Raw genomic sequence first — 19,787 nt, forward strand, 5'->3', positions numbered from 1 at the left:
TGAGTTTTCCCATCCAAGAAAATGGCACATCTTTCCATTTCTTCATTTCTCCTTTTGCATATTTTAGTATAACTTCGTTGTGCATTTTCTTTTTTTGTTATCCTAAGTATTTCATAGGGGTTGGTTTTTCACTATTTTACTTTTTTTTTTTCATTCCTGTTCTTATTCCTAGAGTACAAAAAAGCTAATGATATTTTTGCCTATTTGTAGGTCTACCTATTTTACCAAATTCTATTCTTAATTCTAGAAGATTTTTATTAGATTCCTTTTGGTTTTCTAGGTTTACAATCATATCATTTGCAAAAATAGACAGTTTTACCTCTTTTTTCCAATGTTTATTCCAGTTTTTAAATTTGCTACCATCAAGTTTCATATTGTATTCTCTTGTAATACTTTCAGTCACTTTAGTCTTCCTTTTGCTTTCTGATCTTTTATAATTTTGCATTTCCTCCTTTTTAAAAATCAAACTTGTTATAGACATGTATAGAGTTTAGATGTTTTATATAACAAGTTTAAATTTATTTATATATCCTATTACTTAATTTTTGCTTTCTATTTCAGTAATTTAAGCTTTTGCCTTTATTAATCTCTCTTTATTCTTATTCTAATTTCTTAGAATGAAGATTTGGTTTCTTTATTTCTAATACAGTTTTTTTTCACATGAAAAGCATTTTAACTACAAAAATTTTCATATATAGTTTTCAGAGTCCTAGAGCATGTTATAAAGTTCGACCTTTCATGGCTTTTAAGATGGTCAATAATTTCCCTTTCAACTTTTGGAACCAATTATTTTATAAGTATTTTTAAATTTTCAAGTAGTCAATTTTTTGTTACCTTTTGAAAATTTTTTCTTTTTTTTGAATTATGATCAGATAATGTTAACTATAAAATTATTACTCTGAATTTGCTCAAGTTTTCTTTGTAGTCAGATACCTGATCAGTCTCTATAAATGTTCTGCAGACATATGAAAAACAATAAAAATACTTTAGATCAGGAATATGGAGGTTTATTTATTTACTGTGTTGGGAAGCAGCGTGACACAGAGGTTAAAAGTAAAGACTTCAGAGAAAATGTCCATTTTCAAATCTTGACTTTACCATTTCACCTTGAGCACACTTGTAAAATGTGAATGATAACAGTGTCTAACTCATAGGGTGGTTGTGAGCATCAAATGATTTACTATTCATAAAGTATTTAGAATAAAAATTATATGCCATATATTTATATATAATGCTATCTAAATTACATGATTTATTTATATAGCATTATGTATAAATTTTATATTGATGTTATTTATATTATATATTTAAATAATATACTATATATTATAAATAGTACTATAAATAGTACTATAATAGTACTGTAAAAGTATAATAGCACTATAAATAGTATTATAAATAATATAATTATAAATTATACTAATTACAACATTTTATTTTATTTTATACATTATTTATATGTAAATTATAAATTTATGAATTTTAAATGCTATAACATTTCTGTATAAATCAAAATATGTCAATTCCTTATTTCTTTCTACAGAACTTTCCAATACAGTTCAAAGAGATATATTTAGCTAATGTAAGTTTTTTGGTGTTTTTGGAAATGGTTTATGGGTTAAAACATATTGTTCTGGTACTATTTTCTTTTTAATTAAATTTTAAATTATTAAAGTGATGTATTTTAAAATGTAGTTCTTAAACACTTTTCTCTCTTTAGATTTCTTTTTTTTTTACTTTTAGTTTAGGTTCACGGGTACATGTGCATATCTGTTACATAGGTAAATTGCATGTCACAGGGGTTTTGTATACAGATTATTTTTCCAGCCAGGCAATAAACATAGGGAGTCCTTTCTCCATTGCTTGTTTTTGTCAACTTTGTTGAGCATCAGATGGTTGTAGGTGTGCAGCATTATTTCTGGCTCTCTATTCTGTTCTGTTGGTCTATGTGTCTGTTTTTATACCAGTACCATGCTGTTTTGGATACTGTAGCCTTGTAGTATAATTTGAAGTTGGGTATTCTGATTCTCACCCTCCTTCCTTTCTCCACCCTCACATAGGCCTTGGTGTATGTTATTCCCTTCTTTGTGTACACATGTACTCAATATTTAGCTTCCACTTATAAGTGAGAACGTGTGGTATTTGGTTTTCTGTTCCTGTATTAGTTCACTTAGGATAATGGCCTCCAGCTCTCTCCATGTTGTTGCAAAGAACATGATCTCATTCTTTTTATGGCTACATGGTATTCTGCGGTGAATATGCACCACATTTTCTTTATCCAGTCTACCACTGATGGGCATTTAGGTTGTTTCCATGTCTTTGCTACTGTGAACAGTGCTGCAATTAACATACATGTGCATGTCTTTGTGGTAGAAAACTTTATATTCCTTCTGGTATATACCCAAAATGGGATTGTTGGCCCTCATCAGAAGCCAAGCAGGTACTGGGCATCATCCTTTACAGCCTGCGAATCATGAAGCAATTGAACCTCTTTTCTTTATTAATTAAGCAGTCATAAGTATTTCCTTATACCAATGCAAGAACGGCCTAACACAAGCTCCATGGTGGACACCAGCTGCGTATCCACCCTGCCTATAACCCAGCTCTGCTAATTCACATCACTTTTTACCCAATCCTTTTCTCTTTCTCTTCCCAAATTGTATTTTGTTCATTTGTGTGTTCATTTAATGAAGATATTATTGAGTTTCCCCATGAGCTAGGAACCATGAGTACGAAAATGAGTAGGTCCTCAAATGCAGTCAGGAATTGGCTCCCAAGGAAGTCCTGCAACCACCCTGGAGTCCTCCATGGCCCCATGGCCAGCACAACCAGGGCTGATTTATTTGCTGCCTTAACACAGTGATACTGTGGTGCTCCGGATCCTGGAAAACTGTTTTCCTTGATTATTAGAAACTTTGCCAATCTGAGCATTATTTGATTTTAGAAGTTTAGACTTGAAAGGGATCTTTTTATGGATGAAAAACCTGAGGCCCAGAAAGGTCATAAGATGTCCACGAAACTCATTGTCTCTGTACTTTTGTCCTTGACTTTTCCAGCTTCAAAAGTGGTCTCAGAGCTTCATATCTACTGTCAGTGCTAAGAGAAACTTGAAAAGAGATGAATTTTTTCAAAGCTTTGAAATTTCTAGGCTTTCAGGTATAGTTGGTCTGTTTTAAAATAGAGTAAAATGATATGTCATGGATGTACAGACTTTGTTTCCTTCACACTGAGCCCAGTCCAGGTGATCAGGCTGAAGCCTTGTGAATTCTCACTCAACACGTGTTTTTCATTCCTTGAAACAATATCCTGATCGCCTTCCCTTGACTTGGGTCCCGTGGACTCCATTCCCCATCTCCTCAGCTACTTCATTAGTTTAGTTACCACGTATAAAGGCCATTCGAATGCCCTCACATATTCCCCATTATAGAAGGTGTCACTGACAAAGGACTTAAGTGGCTGCACTCTGAAAGCCACTCCTGCATTTGCAGCAAGCCACCCTTCCAGGTGCAGCTCCTGGTCAGTGATGGAGTGACTGAGTGCTGCAGGACCCTAAGACAGGCTTGTTCCTGAGAGTTGGGATTACTCTGACAGCTGATGTTGGCCCAGGTACATTTCCACCAAACCTTCCCTCCTCTCCTTCACTGGCGTCAGATTGGATGGTGGTCGGATAGCTCTCCCAGCCTTTCTCAGCCCCTATCCCCTGTTGATCCCACAGGTATTTTCCCTAATCAAGTCCTTGCATATTTAATTTGGTCTTGGCATCTGTTGCTTGCAGGACCTAGAATAGATGGTGATGTCAAGGTCACAGATTTGGATCCATCCCCTTATCCCTTCAGAGAGTAACTTAATTTTCATTACCTTAGGTTTCTGCACAGACAGATCCTAGTTTCTATTTCTCACTCTGTCCCTATTTCTATCATACCAGTAGAACCATAAGGCTATCTGACGAGGAGCCATTTTTGATGTTTTATGAATTTCATGGGATCATTTCCAGGGAAGGACAACGGTGTTAACCAGAGAAGTCAGCCACATGAGCAGGGGTGATGAGGGTCGGTGGTATTCAGATTCTACAGAATGGGGTGGTTTGCAGGAGAGGGGATGCAGGGCAGGAAGAACTAGCAGTAACCAGTTTGGAGAGTTTGACTTTGAGATGACTGGCAGCTTCAGACTGACCTGCGGTGACCCCTGACATGTGGTCCCTTATGCCTTTATCGTGGAGAAGATGCCATCTTGAGACAAGTTGAAAGTAGAGCAGGAGCCTCGTAGATCTCCTAGCTTCAAATTCAGAGGAGTCGGTGTGTGCAGCTGCCTCTAGGGGGCACAGATGAGGAGGGGACATACCTAGCACAGCTGCTGTCTCTGCCAAACCCCCTGCAGCCACATGGCATTGAGGAGTAAGCATCCCAGGGGACAATGGGCTTACTGCCAGGCTCATGCAGTCATCACAGCTGCTGCGAGTTTATGGGCAGGTGGCCAGAACGCAAACAGTGTTGGTCCAGGTGCAGCCTAATCACTTAGAAGGACTGGCCACCCTGGCAAGACACTTAGTGAGAGTCACCCAATGTGGGGGTGCGAGTATACCCATGGCAGAACTTGTCAAAGCTGCATTTCCAGTCCACCTCCTGGGCAGACTCAGCGAAAGTGGGAGAGGGGTGGACCATGCCACTTTAGGGGGACAGCCACAACTGGAAGGACCAGTCTGGTCACTCTGGGCTGATGGCTGGCACTGATATGGGCAAAGACTCAAATTAAGACATCACAAACAAGGAACTTAGGGATTTCCGGTCTGGTTAATAACACTTCTCCTAACTCCTAAACCTCCATCTTCATAAAATTGAGTAGAATAGATTTAAATACGAAACGCAAGCCTCTTCTCAGATTTTTCCTTCCCTCCCTCCCTCTCTCTCTTTCTTTCTTTCTTGCAGAATCTTGCTCTGTCCCCCAGGCTGGAGTGCAGTGGTGCCATCTTGGCTCACTGCAACCTCAGCCTCCCGGGTTCAAGCGATTCTCCTGCTTCAGCCTCTCTAGTAGCTGGGATTACAGGCACCCACCACCATGCCTGGCTAAATTTTGTATTTTTAGTAGAGATGGGATTTTGCTACGTTGGCCAGGCTTTCCTCAAACTTCCCAGACATGATTATATCCCTGCTCCCTCAGATTTACTTTGGTCCTGTGATTGCAGTTGAAGACAACATTTCCAAATCCGGATTAGTTGAGCTATTCAGAGATGGTGCACTCCAGAGATGGTTAATGATCATAACTCCCCACGCTCTCATAATACTCAGAGGAGAGTAGCAGGGAAAGCATTCATTACTCTGTGACAATCTAAACTTCGGACTGGAAGTTCAGCGTCCACACTGACCCTGGCAGGAGACAGCTGCTTCTGGGACCAGAGTTACCTGCTACGGACATGGACAAGCCCTCCCTCTACCTCAGCCAAATCCATATCTGCTGCTCCACCTCACAGTGGCTTAATGGCCACAAGAAGTCTAATCTTGTTTATTCCAGGCAACTCATCACAGATTGGTAACAAGTGTCCATGAGACAAGCACCCACTTTTTAGAGCTGAATTCCATCTCTAAAAAGAGAGGTCAGCCAGGCACGGTGGCTCACACCTGTAATTCCAGCACTTTGGGAGGGCAAGATGGGTGGGTCACAAGGTCAGGAGTTTGAGATCAGCCTGGCCAACATGGTAAAACCCCATCCCTACTAAAAATACAAAAATTAGCCAGGTGTGGTGGTGGGCACCTGTAATCCCAGCTACTCAGGAGGCTGAGGCAGGATAATCACTTGAACCCAGGAGCCAGAGGTTGCAGTGAGCCGAGATTGCACCACTGCACTCCACCCTGGGCAACAGAGTAAGACTCTGTCTCAAAAAAAAAAAAAAGAAGAAAAAAAAAAAGAAAAGAAAAAAAAAGAGGCCACCCATCCAGGTTCATGTCCAAGTTAAAAAGAGGTGTCTTCACATGCTCTTGATTTGAGAAAAGTCAAAAGATCTTCCCTTCACTGAGACCTTATTAGTTAGAATCTGACCAAGAGTACTTCTCTCTGGTAATAGTGAGTGGTTTTCATGATATGCTCTTTCTTGTATTCTTTAATTTAGGACAACTAAAGGGATGAGCTCCTTGGCCATAGTCTGCGTTTTTGAGGGCCTGCCCTTTCTTGGAAGCAAAAGCTCATGGGAAGGAAAACACTTCCCCACCTAGAAAGTTGGCTTCTCCTGCTCTTCTTGTACCCGAGTTGGCCAGCAAAACAATTACCCTCTTGCTTTGGCCTTTCCCACTCCATTCCCTACTAGGACATTTTTTGTGTGTGCATGTGTCCTCAAGTCACTTTGTGTTACTAGTTATTATGAATTTTCAACCCCTTTGGGAAAAAGTTTGAAGAATTTGGGCTCTTAGAGGACAGAATACTCTGTTGGACAGCATAAAAAACAGCAAGTGTGTGGAGGCTTGATGTGAGGAAAATAGTAGTTTGCTCCTATCCACTGAGCACTGAATATATAAAAATAGAATTAACAGGGATTTAAATAATACAACACTTAAAAAGCGTATGGTATTGGGGAAGGGGACCTTTTAAAAAGGTTACTGAACTGCCAACTCTACCTTAAAGGAATTTTAAATTCATCTAAACATCTACAGATGTTACTGTCACCTGCAGAGCACAGATCTTTTTCAAGTTCTTCCCAAGGTGCATGCCAGCCAGCCCTGACTGTGGGCATGAAACTGAAACCATATCTGAAATATACATAGTCTTTCTACCCACTCAGAGCAGCTGCCTCTACATTTGTGCAAATTCTAAAGCTATAAGAGGTTTAGGTTTTCTCGGGTGACATACATAGAATATGAAAGTGTGCTTCAGTTTCAGTTCCCATGAGCCTCCTTCTCTGCCTGGCCCTTCATGGGTAAGAGCTAAGATAAGGTTGCGGGGGACCTGGGAAGATCATGGGCTGTATAGTCAACTGGCACTGTTATAGGAAAGGGGTCCCGATCCAGACCCCGAGAGGGTTCTTGGAACTTCTGCAAGAAAGAATTCAGGGTGAGTCCATAGAGTAAAGTGAAAGCAAGTTTATTAAGAAAGTAGAGGAATAAAAGAATGGCTACCCCATAGACAGGCAGGCCCAAGGGCTGCTGGTTGCCCATTTTTATGGTTATTTCTTGATTATATGCTAAATAAGGGGTGGATTATTCAGGCCTCCCCTTTTTAGACCGTATAGAGTAACTTCCTGACGTTGCCATGGCATTTATAAACCATCATGGCGCTAATGGGAGTGTAGCAGTGAGGACGACCAGAGATTACTCATATAGCCATCTTGGTTTTAGCTGGCTTCTTTACTGCAACCTGTTTTATCAGCAAAGTCTTTCTGACCTGTGTCTTGTGCCAATCTTTTATCTCATCCTGTGATTTAGAATGCCCAATAGGTCTCAGCCTTATTTTACGACCCCCTATTCAAGATGAATTGCCCTGGTTCACATGCCACTCAAATGTTAGCTCTGCAAACTCAGGCAAGTACTTTATAATAACTTGGAGCCTTAAAATTAGAAGAAACAAGCTGGCCTGCTGTGTCATGTAACTGCATCTGTAACACTCCTCTGTTCAGCAATTTCTATCTTGCACTTTAATTGTTTGTCCTTAACTCTGCTTCCTTATTGACTCTAAGTTCCTTTTGCTGGACACGGTGGTGCATGCCTGTAGTCCCAGGTACTTGGGAGGCTGAGGTGGAGAATCCCTTGATCACAAGGAGGTCAAGGCTAGAGTAAACCGTGATTGTGCCACTGCACTCCAGCCTGGACAACAAAGCAAGACCTTGTCTCAAAAAAAAAACAAAAAAATCACAGTCAATAAAATAATCGCTGAAGCAGAGTGTGTCACGAGTGCAGAACGGGCATCAATATCTGCTTGGGGAAGTCAGGAAGGTCCTGCAAAGGAGATGGCATCTGAGCTGAGCCCTGTAGATGGAGGAATAATCCTGCCTGAGACTGAGTCTCAAGTCTGCCCATAACCAACCAGGCATGTTGGACAAGTTACTTTACCTCACAGAGACTCAGTCTGTTCACCTGTTTGTAGTTAGCTCATGGGATTTTTTTGCTAGGATTCAGAACATGGGCAAAGAGCATAATATCAATCTAGGCAACGGTTCAACAAATGTTAGGATGGCGCAACAATGGTACAACAAATGTTAGAAATAACCATAAAAATATCCAGCCTGGTTGTTATGGGAACCACAGACAGTCAGGTTTGGGGAGTATCCAAGGGGGACCCTTTTTTCTCATCTAGGTTCAGGACAATTTGAGAAAATTTTAAATGAATAATTACGGAGGCCAAAATATCACCTTTGAAATGGCAACAGCTAAATTGGAGAATAAGGTTAGAACAAGGGAAACAGAGCTAGAAGGCACTCAGACTGAGCAGATGTGGGCATGGCAGCCTCCTAGACAGAAGCCTGCCCTGGAGAGACTCAGAGTGTGGAGCCACAGAGGAAAGCTCTGGCTCACTTTCAAGAGAGGAAAGGGAGGTGCAAACCCAAGTTTGCCCTGCCGTTCATTTCCATTTTACCAGCCAAGGACTCCCAGGGACAGAGGGAGTGAAGGGTGGAACATGGCCAGAATGTGCTTAGAAAACCAGTTCCCTGTGGAAATGGGGGTCGGGCAGTGCACCCCTCTAACACAGTGTTACTAGGGCATGGGGCTGGCAGGTGGTGGCATTCTGTGCTTGCAAAGGATCAGAGATATGGATAAAGTTTGAAGGCAGGCAGGGGCCAGATCACAAAATGCCTCACAGCCCAGGCAAGGCAAAGGAGCTGAGGGTGCTTGACTACTGAAAAGACAGGAAGAGGGACTGATCAGGAATATGAATTGATAGATTGACAAGGAGAGTGACAAGTGCATTGCAAAGCATACATGGGTAGAGGCACTCATTTCCAGGCTTGTAGAAAAAGAAGGCTAGCAATGTGGTTTTGCCAGGTCCTTAGGAAGCTGAAGATGCTGGCAAGGAAGTAGGATCTGGGCTAGATGGACCTAAAGTGAAACTAGTAAGGAACAGATATTCTTGGGCAGCCTCCCGGAGTCCAGGAACCAGACAGTATAGTCCATTCAGAAAGAAGGTAAAATCTGAGGAAGGGAATGAAAAATCTGAATGGATAAGAAAATACAGTAGAGAGTTGCATTCTCATATTTCTTTTGAAATGGGAGATTTTGCGGTGATAACAAGATCTAAGGGGTGGCCCAGAGAATGGGTAACTCAATAGAAGTAGAGGGGAATGTCATTGTCATTATAGCAGAGGGAAGTCAGGGATGCTGGAAGGGTCATCTACAAGAATGTGGAAGCCTTCAGGATGAAGTCAAAGTTAACAAGGAGAAGAGACATTTTAAATCCGGTGTGTGGAACTGGGTCAACTAAGTTGCCATGTATGAAGGATCCAAGAAAGAAACAAAGACATGGCAACCTTCAAAATAGCAACAGTCACCACCAAAAAATTCCCTGGGAATAATCTACCTTGTTTATGCAAGAATGGAGATCATAGAAACATAAAAATATGTATAATTGTCATAAGATATAGGTCTTGTGACCATTATAAAGACAGTAACAATGAAGTTTTTTTTTGTTTTTTCTCCTACTAAAGAAGAACATGCTGACCACAAATCAGTGTGGTAAACTTTCACAAAATATGCGCCAACTTCAATAATTGATTTAATGCTCATTTTCCTGAGATTCTCTCTCTCTCCCCAAAAGCACACAAACCAGAGAAGTGTTTCCTCCTAAACTGTAGAGCCATAGATTACCCTAGAAACTCATCTGCAAACTACGTGACACACAGGTTGTGTGTTTGTGAGAGAAATGGAATTATCTTCCATATACACAAAACCAGATGGCATTCTATCACATCAGCTGATGTTTGTGACTATTACTATTATTTCCCATAATTGCCCCTCTGAGATCTGCTCGTCGGCGTTATGCTAAGCACATATAATTACCCAATAAAAGATATGGAGCTGAGCCCATTTAAAAAAGTAATTACAACCAATATGATGGTATATAATGTAACAAGCAAGTCCAAATCATAATGTTAAATACCTTCAGAAGATAGCCAAAAAGGCTTTTTATAGAGATGACTTTTATTAAAGTCAAATGGAATATGTCCATTTTAGTTGTGGCATTCAATCATCTTAGACAACTCTAGAAATATGTTGTGGGGAAAAAAATAGGAAGCAAAACAGGGCAAAGTAATTCTGCTGAATCACAAGGCATGGTCTTTGCCGTAGGTTCATTGCCAGGAAGAGTCCTTGAGAACACCAGACTTCATTGTGGGGATCTACAAGAAAAGAGCTTTGAAGACAGACCTCCTTCCCCCACTTAGATTTCCCTGTCAAGATATATAAAGGAATTAAAACTAATCAAAAAGCCCAAGTGAGCCGGCTGGTTAACTAGGACAGGCCCAACTTTGAGTTCAGAAAGCTTTCTAATGCTTTCCACCTGCCTATGCAAAGAACAAAGTTTCCAGGATATGTTGACTGCAAAGGAGGCTTGTTCCTAGAGAGAAAGATCATATGGTTGCTGAAATGGCATATCCTGGAAGCTTAGCTCAATGCTGAAAACCATTGTCATGCGTAAGAAATTACCCCATGCCCAAGATACTGAGTTTCTTTTTCTTAAGCTGTTTAATCATCATGAGAGAAGTAGTCAACAGGCATGTGAGGACATGAAGCAGTTAGCCCTTGAGGTTCCCAAGGCTCTTTACAGTCTCACCCCATCTAAAGTTAGCAATCAGTGGATCCTCTTCGCCCCAGCAAGGTGCATATTTCATTGTCTCATATTCCTCTTCTCCCCCACCACATACATGTTCCTCCCCAACAGATATCTGCTATGATCATTCCTGTTCCACCCAGGCCGCTGCTTTGTCTGGAATGGTCTGTGCCCTCTCACCACCTCTCCAAATCCTTCAAGGCCCAATTCATGTTCCTTTCTTCATGAAATATTCCCCAATGGCACCAGCCAACACCAATATTTTTGCTTCCTGATCAGCCCTCTTTTCTATCTCACTTATTGTCCAACTAGAGATAGAAAAGGGGACCAAGTGGCTCGCACCTGTAATCCCAGCACTTTGGGAGGCTGAGGTGGGAGGATCACTTGAGGTCAGGAGTTTGAGAACAGCCTGGGCAACATAGTGAGACCTCATCTCCAGAAAAAATTTAAAAACTAGCTAGGCATGGTGGCACGTGCCTGTGGTCCCAGCCACTTGGGAGGCTAAGGTGGGAGGAGCACTTGAGCCCAGGAGGTTGGGGCTGCAGTGAGCCATGATGGCACCACTGCACTACAGCTTGGATGACAAAGGGAGAGTTGTCTCTAAAAAATATGTATATAAAAGAAAGAAAGAAAAGAAAGTAAGAAAGTAAAAGAAAAGGGTTTGATCTTGGGGGTTAAAACCAACTGCTAGTGTGCCTGGAGTAATACCTTCAATATTCCAAAGCTCCTTCTGAGTTGACAAGTGTCATAGTCTTTAGCAATGACAGTGAGAAGGGTATGGGAGGAGGGAATGGAGCACTATATGTCCAGGATTTGCCAAGCCTAGTCTAAACCATTCTTCTTGGTAGTGGTTCATAATGAAACTTAATTTTTTATTCTGTCATATTATTCAAACGTATGCAGTTCCATGTTCTCATGGCCATTCGGATTAACTTTTCAGATTTTAAAGTGATAGACTGCAAAAGTTACAGAGAAAAATGACCATAAAAGATGTCATAGAGAGTTACAACTGGTCATTCTTGAGGGGTCCCTCAAGCTGGCCTTCTATCTTGGCGTTGGTTTGATAAGCTCTCAAAGATTATTTCAAGTGTGCACCCGGGGTGATGGATTTCCTGGTATGTTTTCTCATAAATATATGCATGAATTTATGAATATATATGTGTGTGTATATATATATATATTTTTTTAATACAAACACTTTCAGTGTATAGACCAGATTACTAATTAATTTCCAAACGGAGACATCCTTTATCAGAAACTACACTCCCCAGGGCTACTTCTACAGGTTTCTCCTCCTTCTGAATAATGGGTAAGAAGTTGAATGTGTCCAGGAAGTGTCCCAGTGAGCATGAAATCAGAACCTTCCTTCCTTTCTTTCCAGTGGTTAAAAAGTGGGCCTTGATTAAAAACTGCTCTGCCACTTGCTGATGAGCTTGTCCTTAGGCAGCTTCTCAGTTTCACTATGTCTTGGTTTTCCCAGCTGTAGAATGCAAATAGCAATAATACTTGACACAGCATTCTTTTACAAAGTGCTCAGAACAATAAATAGCACCTGTTAAACACAATGTTCGTTTTTATGATTACATTTTTTTCTAGTAGTTTAGAAATATCATTTCCATGATAATGTAATCGCCCTAATGGCCAAAAAAAAAAAAAAAAAAGCCCATATTATTATTTTTAAACCCATGCATATTATTCAAAATCCAGGAGTACCAAGAAAGATCTCACCTGAGAAGGCTAATTGTGTAAAACAGTTTTTTCTCTTCCTTTATACACTATACCTGGGAATTAGCTTTACTCCTGAATTAACTTAACTTCTCTATTTTCTTTCTGTTTTACAACAACTCATCACACCATGGATGTAGATGACTGTGTGTATGTGAATATGGCAAGTGAAACCTCACAATCTCCAGGCTGTTCAGTGAAGCTTTATGCGAATTCATTTCACCTGCACCCCTTCCCCTGCCCACCCAAGGCCTTGAACCCAAGCCTGTGATCCCCTCTCAAGTCGGATCCTGCCCTTCGCCAAAGGCAAGACTGCTGAAGGTGTGGCCTTCTAGATGATTCATCAGGTGGGCGGGCTCGCCCGCCCCTCCCCCTTGCCCAGGGGACACGCTGTCCGCGTGAAGGGGTGCCTTTGTGTGAGTGATGTTTCTCAATTATCAAACTAGTGGCGTGAAACCTTTTCCTGAAACACCTGTGTGTAAAAGGTTTTGTTACCTCCCTTTTTTTCTTTTAAATAATAAAGGAATAGCCACACCTACCTTAGTTTCTACTGGATAAAAACTGAATAGTTTTGTTGTTGTTGTTGTTTGTTTTCTTAAGCCTTCAACTCTCAAAAGGCACAGAGTTCCCAGGTGCAAAGAGGTAGCTTAGACCTGTCTGGAGCGGCTCAGGGACAGGAGCCAGCTCCCCTGAGGTCAAGCACCAGAACAGGCCCCCAGCCCCCACCCTCGACTACAATTTCTCTTCCTTCCCCTCCCGCTTGCTTTGCGAGCTATTGACTGGCTGCAGCCAGCCGAGGCCCAGGCTGTAGGAATCCGGACTTCCTTTTCTTCCCTCTCCCATTTTTCCTTCTCTCTCCCTCCTCCCACCAACCAAACCCCAAAACCTCTAGGTAGTCCAATATTAAAACCGGTGGAACCAAAGCATTCCCAAAATCAGGAGGAGGGAAAGAAGAAGATGAGGGAGGCAAAAGTAGAAGGAAAAGAGGAATGTCAATATTTATTTTCCTGAAGGGGAAAAAAATTCTCTCTGGGCAGGCAGGCAGGCCATCCTCCTGGAGGGGGAATCCACAGTTTCCTTAGGTAGTAAGTTCCAGGAATGCTGGATGCAGGTGGTAAAAATACACAGCGTTTCAGTGGGATGATGGGAGATGTTTACAGCCTTCCTGGGAAGATGCCAGAGGGTTTAACAGTCCTGGGATACCTCCCAGCTGCCTGCTGTGGTACTGGATGAGTTTATGCTTCCTTTTCTGCTGGAAAAGGTGAAGCAACCAGTGACTTGTCCAGGGTCACACACCACGCTTGGGACAGAAATAACTCTGACGCCTCTTTCCTGGCTATAACAGCAGACAACATCGCCTGATGAGTGTACTACCATTCCAATCTGAATCATTTAAATTGCTCCTAATTGCAGGCCTGCAGTGCACTGTAACTGCCGTATGACTGTAACTGCTAAGGCAGCCGAGATAGGAATGACTGAAGTTTTGCAAATTCCTGAATATGGAATTAAAAATGCTGGGCGGTGGAGGGGTAGGGCAAAAGTGTTTGAAAACCACTTTGAAGCTGCCGACAGGTATCCTATTTAGAATTGTTTAAAAGATGAATTGGAAATGTCACCTCAAATTTGTCATTTTATTGGAATGAGAGAGACACTTGGTGTTCAAATGGATGCCATTCAAAAAGGCACCTCAGATATTTCTAAGCAATTGAGCTTCACACTCTTCCTTTTTGTGTCTGCTAAATTACTGTCTCATTTTGGTGTTTAAAGTTCCCTTTTAACTCCTATGTGGGCAGATATGGGGAAAGGGGAGGGCCTGGGAAACAACCTGGCATTTGACTTCAGATCTGAACACGGGGCTGGACACGTGCTTTGCTCAGGAAAGAAAGTAAATTCCACCTGGCAAATTGCTCTAACTGATTCATTTGTCCACAAAGAGACGCCACCCACCTGCTTGCAGGTATTCAGGTAAATGACAGGTAGGCGGGGCCTCCTGTTTCAATCCCTAAGGTCTCAGCAATGCTTTATCTGTCGGGGCTTCCGTGATGTCACCCATTTCCTGCTCTGGACCGACCAATGCCGTCCTCCCTCCTCCAGGCACCTGTTCACCAAAGTTGAGGCCGGTCACAACTCCGGCGGCCCAAGGAGCTGCTCGGTTCACCCACAAGGGATGAGCGCTGCCTGCCGGCTGCTGCTTGGAGAGCCCCAGGCAGTCGCTTGAAGAGGTGAGTTGAAACCCTCCATTTTTCTTTCTTGGCATTTAGACCACTGGCCCCTGAGGGCTCTGAACAAGGAATTTGAATGAAAAAATACAAGCTGAATGGCTTGTCTCTAGTGTTTGCCCCAGAGGGAGAAGGTTTTTTGAGAGAGAATAGTAGAGAGATGCCTTTGACATTCTAGTTGCACAGTAAACTTCTCCCAGGCCAGATATTTAATCCTTTTTGTTTCTCTGATCATTAATCCAGCCTGTGCTCGTCCTCGTGCTTGATCTGATTAAAACAACAACCACCTAAAGAGAAGTAGAGTGAAGGCTTTTGTTTTGAAACTTAGCTCGAAGGTGCAGATCTGTTCACTCTTTTAAGGGGGCTAGGAGGCCAGTGCAGACTGGATTCGGAGCTCTTATTTTTACCGTTTTCCCCCCCATATTTTGATCTAAACCTGTGAGGTGTCCCTAGATTTTTTTTTTTCTTTCCCCCTGAAAACCTATTCCTCAGGGCAAGTTCTGTTGCCCTATTCAGAAGCTGTCCGTTCCAGTTTTCCTTTCTTTCTTCTCTGAAAAAGTCTACCATTTTCTTTGCTCTTTGTTGAGCACCCTTTTAAATACGACTTTGCAATGTGCATTTAGAATTTGTTTACATTTAGACCTGGACTGGCTGCCTGCTGACCTTTGGTTACAGTAAGGATTAATTCCCTGTTTGCCGCAAGAATGTGACTTCAGGTCTGATTTTTAATTTTTTGGACCTCTTTGGCTTTTTCTGTCTCTTTTTCTTTTAATAGCAAATATACTGAGGAAATTGTTCTGCCATGACCTGACTTTTAAAGTAATTTTACCTCTAGGATCCATTTTTGTTTTCTTAATCCTGATCACACAGCCTGTACTACTTCTGTTCTTGACAGCCCAATAGTCAAACTCTTTACCCAATATTATTGTCAGAGAAAGGAAACCATTTTTAAGCCCAACTCCCTGCTGGGATGAGCTAGAAAAATTGGAAGAAGAAATAAATCTGTGAGATGCTTCATTCTAGATTCCATCATCAGCTGTTTTTCTGAGATTTAAGTTAGCAGATATGTTTGCAAGGGAATAATCTGTTAGGAATCATGCTCCTATTCATCCACCCAGAAATACAAAGTGCATGTAAATTCTCCAAATGTATGAATTGAAACAAGCTGAGATCATTTTTGCCTTAGACAGACAGACGTTTTTCACCACTAAGAATCTGCCCAGTTCTTGTTGCCAATTTCTGTCTTACTGTTTGGAGGCCCGTATTGTTCTTTCTTAACTGACCTTTGTTTATTATTTTCCCCAAGCTTGTGAGTTTAGGGGGTGGGGTTTGGCTACCACTTGTCTCTTACTAAGGTTCTCACTTGATTCAAAGCTAGGACCTTCTGGATAAAAGTGCATCTAAACCTCTCCTCAAGATTACATTGTCTCTCGTTTACCATGGTTGATTAGTGCTTTTCATAGTAGTTAATTTACGACTAAATAAATCATTTCATCACTGTATGTCAGCATGTCTGAGTATTAAAGGAGCAAAGCTGTAGACACTGTACCCACAGGGAGAAGAAAGGAAAGAAGTGACAAAGACTGAAATTCAGAGTCAGATTGTCTAGAATGCAGTTGGTCTATTGGGTAATTTACACACAAGTTCTGTCCAGAGTTCCTGTGGTAACTCCACCCATTGTTCAAGTGGACATAGGCCTGATGGAAAAATGTACAATCTCCTTCATTTATATCCTTGAGCAAGTTACTTCTCTGACTTTCAGTTTCTTCATCGGTAAGATGGGAGATAATAATCCCCATGATCTAACGTGGTTGTAAGAAGTAAATGAGGGAGCTAATGTATGTTAGCATCCAGCAACCGATGCCTGGTGCTAACTGGTGCCAAACTGAGGCTAGGTTCTTCCCTTGGAAGGAATTTTCCTAGGTTGCTTGGAGGACAGAGTCTGACACTATCAAGATAAAGATCTTATGTGGTTGCAATTGTAGGAACCTTGATAGTTCTTGTTATTGTAATTAATTGTAGGTAATTAACTTCAATGTTAACAGTTTGGAAAAAGAAAACAGGAGGGGAATGCTTAAACGATGTCATTAAACAAGGTGGGCAGATTTGTCTCTACTAGCCTCCCAGGCAAAGCTTTTAGGAGTTGCTGGCCGGCTGTGATTTCTTCCTTTTCCCACCCTAAGGCTCTCATCCTGCCACAGACCCACAAAATGTGATTCTCCACATTCTTCCATCGCCTTTTGGGGGAAATGTCCTGTTGTCATTGCTGTGATCTGACTTGGCAGAGAGTTCTTTTTGCTGTCAGTCGTGCTATCTCCAGGGCAGACCAGGCGTTTGGTCTCCTCCAGTCTCACAGATAAACCCCCTTCTCCCTAGCCAGAGTGAGGGTTCATGCCGAGCCACTGGCAGGAGGAAGCCCCTGGTTTGGAGCCTGCATTGTACCATAGAAGGGAGGTTCATGACCCATTGGATGTGATTGGTCTTGTCATGGAATACCCTGTGCCCTTGGATGACCTTGAGTCATTGCATATAAGCAGTTGTGTGCCCAGAGCCCTGGTCACTTCTCTGGGTCTTGCCCTTCAGAGATACCACAAGTTTTCATCATTCAAGAGTAAAGGATTAGTGGACTGAGGTCAGCTTGCCTACAGAACCCTAAGGGAGAACCCCAACCTCCCTGCATGTCAGTTTCCTTAGCGACATTTTTCCCCAAAGGATGCTAAAATGGTGTACTTCACAGGCCCCCTCAGTCCTTACTACTGAAGCAAGGTGGGCTGCATGCCTAGGTGGGTAGGTCAGACTGACTGGGGGGACTGGGTAGTGCCTCACTAGAAAATATCAATCTTATTCATTCCATTCTAGGTGGGGCAATGCTACTGCTTTAGAATAGTGGTCTTGTCTCCGGCATGAGGCTGCCTACCTCGGTTTTCAAAACCCAGATCTACCATGTGCTACCTCTGTGACCCGGGACAGATTCTTTAACGTGCTTTCATCAGCTGTGTAATAGGGTTATCATGAAGATGAAATGGGCTGAAATGTGTAAAGTGCTTGGAATGGTGCCTGCCACAGTGTTAGTTGTTACTAGTATTATTTTCTTGAAAGGAAGGCATAGTTGATAGTATCAGACAGGTCTGTGTATCAGACCCAGTTCTACCATGTAGTTGCTAGCCTAAATAAGTTCCTTAATATTTCTTTGCTTTGGTTTCATCATCTGGGAAATGAAATACTTCCCAGACTCAGTGCTGTTGGGAGGAAGAATTGAAATAATTACATGGAAAGTGCCTGGTATATTGTAAATGTTCAGTGAGTGTTAACTATTGTTACATTATTTTAAACATTGTTATATTGCTTACAGTTAGACATCTTAGATCATGCTACTATCTGGATGTAATAATGATGGAAACGGTAGTACGCTGAGGGCCAAAGACTGAGCAAAAAAGATTTCCCGAAAGGCTCCCAAAGACAGAGGAGGAAATCCTGTTCACAAAGATTGTGTTGTTTCTCTTGGAGTTCCAGGGTAGAGTGGCTGGCAGTGGAAATGCCTTGTCTTTCATAAACCTGTGGGGAGTGGGCTTCTGTGATGTAAGTAAACAGTGGGTCTTCCTGGAGCAGTGATTTCCTGGCTTCACCTGTCACTGTCTCCTTGTCTCCATGACCTTGGCTAAGACTTCCTTTCTATATTTGAATTCCTCACTTAAAGTGAAGAAAATAGGGTCTGGTGGGATCTTGACTACTTTTTTTTTCCTTTCACCCTGTTGACCAGGATACGATCTTGACTACTCGAAATGCCATCTGTAAGATGCTGGCAAGGTGAGGACAGATAAGAGGTGCTCTAAAGTGTGTCCTCCTCATTGCCTCAGCATTCATGGACTTCCCAGTAGCATATAACTACTCCTGATATTTATGTGCTGACATTACATAGACTCCCTTTTATGTGGTTGGCAAATTTGTTGTCCTCTGACAATGCCTCCAAAGTATCAAAGGCTTTTCAAAACTATTTGGAAGGAAGACTGTGTCACTGTTCCTGGGTTAATAGGATTTAATCATCAACTATCCCCAAAGAATAGGGTTGACATGAAAACCATAAAAAACCATAAAATGTGGAAAACTACACGGAGCTGAAATCAGGAACAGAAAATGTTGGTTGTCTCCCGTAAACTTTATATGTTTACCATTTCCTCCATTTTGTTCTGTGTGACATAAGGACACCAGAGTGACCTATTTGGTTAGTTACACAGATACACACTTCAGATCAGTAAGAGGAAGAACTTTGTATGAATTAGAGTTGTCCGAAAATGTAGTAGGTTGCCTTTTGGGATACTGAGTTTCTTGTCACTAAAGGTGATCATTTTTTTTGGCATATTTAGTGCACGGTGTATGTTTGCTGGATGAGTGAGTGAATTAATAAATGAATGACAAAGAGGATTTGCGTTTTTCAGCTGCACATACACTCATCTGTAAAGTGAAGATTACCTTAATGATCTCGAATAGGCTTATTTTAGATTAAATGAAAAAACAAGTTGAATACCCAGCACAATATCTTGCATATTGCAAACTACTCATTAAATAGTAATAATCATTATTTTTTATTTTATATTCTAAAAAGAATTTCTGCCTCAGGTGGAAGGTAGACAAGATGATCCACCAATTTGAGATTTCCAGTTTTTACAGTCATCTGTTTAGTCTTGTTCTCTTCGCCTCTGGCCTTCTTCATCTACCCATCTGAAAGAACTTCTCTCTGCTCTAGAAAGCCAAGTTCCTTGACATGGTAAGTTGACTAGTACACTTCTAACAGTGGGAGTAAGTTCTATCCCAATTAACCAGGGACATTTTTGGTAACATCACTAATTTGTGACTTGGAATGTGTGGACTTAGACTCCACCATTTTTTTCAAGTGACTCTTATTTGCTTCTTGTGTTTGATGCATTTGTCACAGGCACACAAAAGACTTCACCGGCAGCAGAGTTGAAACTCTCCAAGAATTTTCTTTAATAGCCTCTTGGCACAACAGCACATGCATGATGGGGAAGTCTAAATATGTCATTGCTATCTGCTGAGATGATTTGCATAATTTGTTTATGACTGCTTTTGACAGTCACGTGG

At 41.6% G+C, this 19,787-nt stretch overlaps 1 protein-coding gene across 1 annotated transcript in view; it reads left to right on the forward strand.

Annotated features, from left to right (window-relative positions):
* LNX1 (ligand of numb-protein X 1) overlaps positions 1–19,787 on the forward strand; it is a 195,404-nt gene that overhangs the window by 47,541 nt on the left and 128,076 nt on the right. The window contains exons 2-3 of the mRNA XM_025386367.1: positions 3,057–3,156; positions 14,563–14,690. The gene's annotated coding sequence lies outside the window, so the exon portion shown is untranslated. The remainder of the gene's footprint in view (positions 1–3,056; positions 3,157–14,562; positions 14,691–19,787) is intronic.

Source organism: Theropithecus gelada, chromosome 5, assembly GCF_003255815.1.
Source record: "Theropithecus gelada isolate Dixy chromosome 5, Tgel_1.0, whole genome shotgun sequence".
NCBI lineage: Eukaryota > Metazoa > Chordata > Mammalia > Primates > Cercopithecidae > Theropithecus > Theropithecus gelada.